Source organism: Diuraphis noxia, unplaced genomic scaffold (assembly GCF_037042655.1).
Source record: "Diuraphis noxia isolate RWA-SAM2 unplaced genomic scaffold, SU_Dnox_SAM2 contig0002, whole genome shotgun sequence".
Lineage (NCBI taxonomy): Eukaryota > Metazoa > Arthropoda > Insecta > Hemiptera > Aphididae > Diuraphis > Diuraphis noxia.
The window spans coordinates 74,493,047-74,503,193 of NW_028301712.1; positions in this window are offsets into that span (position 1 = coordinate 74,493,047).

Sequence of the window (10,147 nt, forward strand, 5' to 3'; positions counted from 1 at the left end):
TATATTATTAAATTTCTTGTCACGTACGGTGGCCAGACGGTATTATAAATTATCTATTTTCTTCACTACATGCGGGTGATTGTACGATTGCAAAACTATTCATATTTTAAATTTAATTTATATATTTTCTATACGGTACAATGCATAATACATAGGTATTAAACAAGTTGATTTTATCTCTAACACTTTTCTAACATTTTATAAACGAGAAATATCACAGCATTATAATATTATATGCGATGGACAATATTCTTTTAAATTATCCTTTGAATTAACATTTTTAAAACTGTGTGACAATGCGTGGTGTTTAGTATTAGCTCAGCTGTTATTTTTTTTTTATTTAGGCATCCATGACGTTTTTTTAACTTTAAATTTTTTTTACCTTTATGGCTTATATGTTGAATGTTTCTAATAAAGTATAAATGTTTATCGTGGTACATTACTTTTGATTTTTTCACGGCTATTTTATTGCTATTCAATTATTTACTTCGATCCGTTTTTGAGTACATTAATTTCTCCCTTAGCCATATAAAAGATTTCCTACTTATTTATCTTACATATATTAAATGACGCACTTTAAATTAATATATCTGAGAGAGGTTAACCACATGACTAATTAAGTTAAAAACACCTAAGGTTATTGCTTTAAAGTGGTTTTAGCATCATATGACTTTTTTTAAACTATATAAGTACTGACATTAAAGATTAAAATAATTATTTTGTTCGAAATATCAGAATGTTTTTTTTTCAAAAACTATCTGTTTGACTTTTTTAACGTCATCGTAAATATAGCTTTTACGAGTACCTACTATAGGATAGTCAAATTTGATTTTTACATTTCAGGAACATAAATATAAAACTCAAGGATTTTTTTATTAAATTTAAAGATCATTAAAAAAAATTGCGCGTGACTAGACATATATTTTTATGATATTGGTTCAGAGCAATGCACTCTGGTACCTAATGTTTTAATATGTTATCTATTATGTGTCATAATTGAGTTAAAATTAATTAAAATTAAAATGTAATTTTATATTTATGCCAAGGAAGTTTAGTTTTATCAAGACTATCCTTAAATCCATAGCTTTACTCAACAAAAAAATGTAATAACCAGGTAGATAACTAAGCTTTGAATTTTTTTGCTATTTTTAAAAATAAGTCTTTCTACATAAATTTGCATTATAGGATCATTATTTCATATTTTGTCAACAAACCAAGTATTAAAATTATTAGTAATTAAATTTCGAAATCAAATACAAACATTAATTTAACAATTACCTATTTGCCTTTAAAATTTTCAAATTAACTAGGTGTAGTATTTGTCAGTTTCTTGGCATTTTCATACGCTAGAATAATAATCAATAGTTTTCCATAAATAATAATAATAATAATAATAACTTATCCATCCAGATAATTATATTAATATAAATACAATAATATAATAGGACAATTTACTATTGAGGATATCATCTCATAAGTGAAGTTGTAGTACTAATAAAAATAAAACACAACAATTTTACAAAATTATTTTCTAAAACGTTACGTATTTCTAGATTTTGTAAAAAACCCGAAATTAAATATAATAAATATATTATTAACAAAATTATTTACATAGGTGGATATAAGAATATAAATTGTGATCATTATATGAATTTCGCATTATATGCTGTATAGAATCTATAAATTGTTTGAGTTATTAGTTTGTAAAATTTTAACAGTTTGCTCGTACTTAGGTATATGATTTGTTGTTAATCATTTGAATTGAAACTTTATTTAATAAGTCAAAACATATACTTTGTAAACAACATCATATGTTTTTAACATTTGGATAGTAAGGTTCGTATCTATGGATTATTTTTATGTCGAGTATTATATTTTTTAATTTTATATAAGCTTTTAGTAAAAAATAAAAGTACTATTACACCTCAAAAATTAAAAGTATTATAGTTTATTGGTTTTAAACAATATAAATTACATGAACGAGAGTAAAACATAAAGTATTTGTATGAAATAATTATTTAATGTTTTACAATGAAAAATTTGATTTTTCCAAGTATTCCACTAAGATGTTAAAATATATGTATCTAAAAATACTTACATGGTACATACTACATATATACCATCTTACCTCACTAATTGCATTATGATCACTTTTTTACATGAATTATGCAATTTATACTTTTTTTTCTGTTTGAACCGACAGCGCCCGGGAAAAGCTTTCGCATTACTGTCGCGGCGCTTGAAAATTATACCTTAGACACACAATAAATACATTTACGATACGGTCAATATACTTCAGTGTATTCAAGTAAATACTCACAAAAAACCGTGACACTTTATGCAACCATATTTAACACAATTATTTTTATTAATTGTTTTAAATGGAAGTGTGACTAAGTAGTCACAATATGTGCTTGATTATATTGTCTTATGTATTTACTAGTGTTTCTTTTATAATACTTAGGTAGGTACCTGTGTTTTTTTATTTTTTATATTAAATTTTAACTGTGGTCAAATTTCGCATTATGTATTAGCTTTATCTCATCCATCTCATATTATGTAATTATAATTTATCATTAATGTTGTTTAATATAGTTATTTCAAGAGTTCATAACAGTACACTTTTTACAATTTAAGTGTCAAATTCATGTATTAACAACAATACTTCCATATAATCAGTGGTAACTTTACCAAAAATACATTTTTACTCGGTGATATTTGTCTATTGTGTTTTCTTATTTACGTTAAAAATCCTTAGGTAATCTATATTATTAAGAAAAAAATCAATTTTACTCAATATGATATTTAATATAATATATCTTCAAAAATTGTGCGGTACCGAAAATATTAAATTAATTATAAAAACAAATTATTTCTTAGTATCTTCATTATATGTGTCAGTTTATTATTGTCTATTAAAAATAATGATGTTGGATATTATTATATTCTTTCGCTATGCATACGACAGTGTAATACGATTTATTAATGGCATAATGTATTATAATTTATAATTACCATTTTTTCTGAATTAAAGTTAATGATGAATAAATATTTTTAAATATAACTATCTTAATCTATTTCTTGCATAGTGTTGTTTTAATTGTTATTTAAATTGACTTAAATTTTTTCTAAACGAGATAATTTTAAGAATTATTTTATATTGTAGCTCAATATCACAAACTAGTTATATTATTTTGTCTCGGTGTTTTTAACATATTACTAATGTTAATAGTAACTATGCAACAGTTTAATAATTTTTGATGTTTATAAAATCTAAATTAAAAAAAAAAAAAACCATTTTATTTATTTCACCTATACTAAATTATATTTAAATAATACGTAGGTATTTATTATACTTTGACTGTATTTAACCGTCATTGGGATTTAACTTTATACTTCTGTTAATGACTAGACAACATTTCTCTTCATGATTTATGATATTTACAAGAATCTATCCAATGTAGAATTTAATTGTAAAATTTAATTAATATCACCCTCAAATTTATGATTTTTTAAATATTGATTTTCAAACATCGTTCCCTCTACTAACGATTGTGTGTCCAACTCACTAGTTTAATATACGTTTTGAAAACCTGTTTTTCACTTTCATCAAACATTTATCGAAATTGATACATCTATTACAACCACTCCTTTCGCCTCATTCAAACACACGTCATTTTCACCTTGAAATAATATATCCTAGTAAATCTTGATCGTATATTTTCTTTCCAAACGCTTAAAATATTTCTCAAAAAACTTGTTCACAACCAAACATCTTAAATCCATCTATATTATAATTTTTTTTTTTTTTATGCATCGACTTCAGCTTCTATCCTTAATGCACTTTTTTGGGTGAAACACGTGTGTGAATCGGTTTATTTTATAGTGGCGATGGCTGCGGCAGACGGTAGATACCGAAGACCAAACCCTATGTTGTTGCGACCCGGCTGTAGTCCAAGGACCAATAGGTACTAATACCAAGTCGAACGCAGCACGCGGACTACTATGCATATTACCTACTTACTATCCACATATATTTACTATACATTCTTGTATTTTTGTAAGTTCCTACACGCCAATATTTTGGTTTCTAATTCGTTTTTAAAATATAATATTTTATTTACACATTCCTCGGAAAATAAATCCCACTTGACAGTAGTATAATAATAAGCAGCAATGAATAAGCATTAGATTATTTTTCTAGTAATAATAATACATTAATATTGTTTTGGAAAATTTGCTCTCTATATAATAGTTTATACATATGCCACTTGGATGCTTCAACAACTGATTACTTCAATTGATTCACTAAAATTAAATGCACGGGTTTTGGGACACCAAATCATATTTAAGGGGTCATTAATCGGTTATTATTGATTTATTAAATAATAAGTAAATGTTTATGCACTCAGTATTAAGTTTTAAATAATTTTAATAGCATTACACTGAAACACTGGTACCAAATAATGAACTTGTTAATCATAAACAAATCTCATCATATTTTATAAATATATCTATTGGATTGTCTTAGCTTTAAAACGATGACATCTATATTTGGTACTTTTTCGACTGTAGACTGTTTAAAAATCTATTGATAATAATTAATAATAACAGTATTTATTAATCATACTTTAATATTTTGATACACAAAGCATTTTTTCATTTATAATATTTTATAATATATATAATAATGTATTTATTAAAATTGTGATTTTTAATTTTTCATGTATTCTTAAGGACCATTTTTAAAATACTTGGATTTATTTTATACCATTTAGGGTCTTAAGAGTGTCCTGCACCAATACAATTATTATTTTTTTTTTCAAATAAAAACTACCTTTCTTTATTTTAAACTGTTAATAGGATTATATTTTTGAAAACATTGACGAATTTGAATCGAAATTCGAACGAGTAGTCTCTGAATACTTAATGTTAGAGTCATCAATAAGTAATAACTGGTTCAGATACTTGGGGCTAGGAAGATTTTAAAATTATAGTAGTTTGACAGATTATATATATATTTTTATAGTATAAAATGTACAGTAACTAATAAGTATAGGTAAGAACTTTGTATTATATATAAAATTATTTTTAAGGACTATCCGACTATTATCCTTAGTAGACGTATACAGTTAAATAACTCAGAAACTATTAGTTTGATTTTTTCAATTCCATGCACCAATAATAAATTAGAGTAAATTAGGGTTGTTCTCATATGAGATGAACTTAAGTTAACACCACCACGTGATTTTCCTGGAATATAATACAATCTAAGTATTTTAAAAAGTGATTATCGTTTAGTAAAATTAAAAACTTTAAAATGAGAATTTGAATAAATGCATAACTGAACAATAAAAGAGGAGTGAGCATTGAGCATGTTTGGTTAATCACCTCTTATATTTAGGTACATAGAATATTATGTATCCTATATATTCATATGGATAAAAATATATTAAAATTTAAGAAGTAGATAAAAATAATATAGTTTATTTTGAATAGATTTTATAAAACTTTGTTTGAGATATAAGTTGAATTAGATATCTACGTTATGTATTCATATTTTTTTTTTTTTTTTAAGATAGATCAAATTTGCATACTTGTTAAAAAAATAACACCTACAGTTACATAACTTATTGCACTCAACAATACCTATAGTTCTTTTAATATAATACACATCTATAATACTTTGAAGTTTGAACTATGATTTCAATGCTTACATCTCAGTAACTTATTTATTAGAAATGGATAATATCATACTTAAACATAGCTATGTGTTTCTTTAGTTCTAGGAATTTGAATGTTTTCACAAAATTATCAATAATATTAGTAATTGAAGAATGTTAGTAAGAGAGATTTAAATCACATTACCTCATAGGTCATAAAAAGTTGTAGAAAATAAAACATAGAAAATAATTTATACCACATTTTAAACTACAGATTTTGATCTGTTGTATGCACCTTTTAAATCGATATTTTATAAATAATAATTAATATTCATACTATAATGATAGTTTTAGTGTCAATTTATTTGCCCATCAAAAAATTGGATTGATACCAATATTGAATAAACACTGTCATTTCAAATAATCTTACAAAAGATGTCGAAAAAATCATTCTTTTTCTGTGGGTATGTGGCAGATATTAGGGTTCGAGATATGATTTTTCTTATAATTTTTTTTATATATTTACTCGTTAAATATTGTAAAGCTACTAAGATGAAACCAATCGAACTGTGTTGGACTTAACATACCAATAAATATCAATAAAAATATAATTATATGTACTTTTTTAATTTCAAATTATTTAGTAAATTGCAATTTGAGTATTTAACGAATATTATATTTATATTAAATTATACTATTTTGGTAAACTGGTTTTCTTCTGAACAAATTCGTTATTATTAAAACACAACGTTTATGCCGAATTGAGCCAAGTGCAATTTTAACTAGATTTGATTTAAATAAAACAATTTAATTTTTGAATTTATAAATTAACCAAAATTTTTTTACCAACAATAAAATATTCTTATTAAATAATATTAAGTGAAATGTTCTATTTAATTATTTAATACTGACAAGTATACATTTTTATAGAAATAATAAAATAAATTAGTGAAATTTAGTAGTAGACTTCAATTAATAAAATTGTCTAAGTTTATAAATATGACAATAATTATTATTTAAATATGAATTTACTCATTTATACCATTGTTTATTTTTTCTACCTATTTGATTACTGTTTTTAGCAAACTCAATCATACTAATTTCTATTAATTATTTTAAATGCGTATTTATTTTCAAATAACTGTTATAATAACGTTTATGCAGATTTCATTATAAGTAGGGGAAAAACCTTGAAAACTAAAATATAAGCTAATTAAAAAGTTGAATTTAACTAAATTTATTAAATGGTTCAAATTAAAAAAAAGTTTTTATAGAATACTATAAACGAAATTCTTTAAAAAATATATATATTTATATCCATTGTTATGGATGTTATGGAAATTGAATTATAAAAATGTATTTTTTTCTAATATGGACTCATGAATTTTATATGTTGACAAAATTTGTCAGAATTAGAATCACTTTAATCGTCAGTTATTTTCGGGGTAGTCGAATTTGCACTTATTACCTACAAACAAATGGTCGAATTGCACTTGTGTTTAAAAAAGGTAATAGTCGAACTGCACTCGGGTAAAAACCAGGTAGTGGTCGAACTGCATTTGGGCTCAAAAAGTATTTTAATAAAATTATCATGCATTTGAAGCAGTTAGGGCTAACACTCATTTTTCTTTCCACTTACAGGCTTTGGACTGACAATGATTTTAATGATTGGTGGTTAAATATCATTGTTTTAAACATCATATTATGTTAATTTTATATATTTACATTATAATTATTATATTATACATCATATTATATTATATTATATTATCATTATTATCAAACATTTTAAACATTTTTTTTTTTAATCGTCAAATTTAATTATTTTCATTACTTATTATAAATATTTTTTTGTCATTTAGATAATTTTTTGTAGTAATGACTAACTGTATTCAAAAATTCTAGCCTGGTAATACGATTTTGAGTATATAACTCAATATATTTTTTAATATTATTTATTTTTTTCTGGTACTGTGTTGTTGATGGCCTTGTGTCAGTATTCTGCATTAAAATGTAGGTGTCGATTTGTAATTGTGTTAAAACATCAATGAAAACAAACAAATATATTTGGATGTGGTGATGAAAATGATTTATTGAACTTCACGTGGAAAGCCTCATATTTGAGCTTAAAATATAATTAATATAAAGTATAATATAATAATTATAGGAAAATGAGTGTTAACTAAATGTTTAACCCCTTCAAATGCATGATAATTTTATTGAAATACTTTTGAGCACAAGTGCGGTTCGACCACTACCTGTTTTTTACCCGAGTGCAGTTTGACCATTACCTTTTTTTTACCCGAGTGCAGTTCGACCATTACCTTTTTTAAACCCAAGTGCAATTCGACCATACCCGTTATTTTGTAGAAAAATAGGCTGACGGTTGTCTTTAATCAGAATATTGTTATTCACTGTAGGTAACTATGATATTTCATTGAATTAAAAATTAACACATCCATTACAATGGCATACCTACACAATGAAAAAGTACACTCGATAATCGGCACCTTTAATAGCTAATATACAGCAGAGCCACTTGCCCAGTTTGTGATGAGTGGTATTTTGTTGTATTATAAATTTATACTATATTAATACGCCATTTAATGCTTAACATTAGTCATTGATTATTTTGTAATAAAAAGTTCGCCAGCTTTTTTAATTGACTTTAAAATTATTTAAATTGTTGTTGGACCGATTGGTAAGGTTACACTTCTATTGAGTCATAGATTTATCAAAGTCGATATACATTTTATAATCTCAAAGAAGAAAAATCCTAACTCCAAATAGTTTGTTATAGTGCACCAAAATAGTAATAATAGATATAACGTGACTTAACATGTTTTCGGCACCCTGTTGAATTATATGTTATATACTCGTATTGTAAATGTATTCTAAATTATAAAATATTTATTTCAAGAAGTATAGAAATCAGATATGGTAAAAGTTAATCGATGTGCAAAAATAATTAATTAATATGAAACTGATGTTTTTTTTTCATTCAAATTTTGAATATAAAATCAAATAATATATGTCGTAAAAAAAAAAGTTAACAGTTTAAAAAATGCAAAGAAAAAAACGTAAAACATATTTTTATTGTCAATAATGTTATTTTGTAATAAATTCGAATATATAAACAATGTTTTCAATAATTATAAAATGGGATTACTTTAAACGAAATGAGTATTTACTGTTTTATATTAAATGCTTTGAACATATATTTATCTTATAATTAAAATTAAAATTATTTATATAATATATTATGTATTAGGTATAACGCCTAATTTAAATTTACAAATAATAACACAATGTATATTATATAAAAATATAAATAATCAAAATACGAATGTGTGAAATACTGTAATGATATTAATCATTAATTATTAAATTTAATTTGTAATATTGTTAAAATTGAAATTACGAAGGTTTTTATTACCTAATATAATTTATTATAATACTTAAAAATGCGTATTAAGTAAACATTTTCACAATACAATATAGTTGGTTTGGTACCTCTTGAAATTTTTCTTTGATTGAATATGAAAGTATTGACAATATAATATAGGTAATATAATATTCGTAATCTACAGATCACCTATTAAAATACATGGTTATGTACGATACAAATGTATTTTATTCAATGGGTTTGATGTATTTTTTTATAATTTAAAATTACAATAAAAACTGTACAAATATGTTTATTGAGCTTTATCTATTACAGTATATTACGTGTTTGCCTTGCTGATTTATCTTTGAAAAAATGTATATACCTATATATTTCTTTATTAATAAAAAAATTACCCTCGGTGACATAGGCCATTGGGATACAATTGTTATTATGTAAATACAATATATACCAATAGTAATTTGGATTCAACAAAATTATACCTTGATCTCACCTTGCAAGGTTATGTTAATACTTTTTTTTGTTCAGTGTTTGCCAACACATATTATATTAGGGTAGGTATGTGTGATTTGAAGTATCACACCGGTTTTATTCAAATATAATAAATATTTTCATTTTATTTTCGTTAAATAAAAAAACAATGACAATAAATAAAAATAACAATAATTATAATAATATGTACTAAATGACATATTTCTTTCAAAATGTCATTGTTGTGTTGTTGTATAGCTTGGTTCTGCAGCATACGGACCTACCTATCTACACAGCAATAGTTATAAATCGTTGTTTTTATTTTTATTATGTTTTTTCACGTTTATAATAATAGTAATAATAATAAAATACAATTGAATTGTGCGCGAACTAATAAATTATATTCATATATAATTTCATCGTATAGTTACCTCCACGTGTTACATGGCGTGTAATATTGCGTCGTGATCCTGCTGGTGATCGACGTTCGCGAGTGCGCGGAAATCGCTGACAAACTTCGAAGGACCTGCGCCGAAGAATCTATAAAGTATTATTAATTTCATTATTGTCGTGCCGTTTACGTCCGATGCGGCGCAGGTAATTGAAA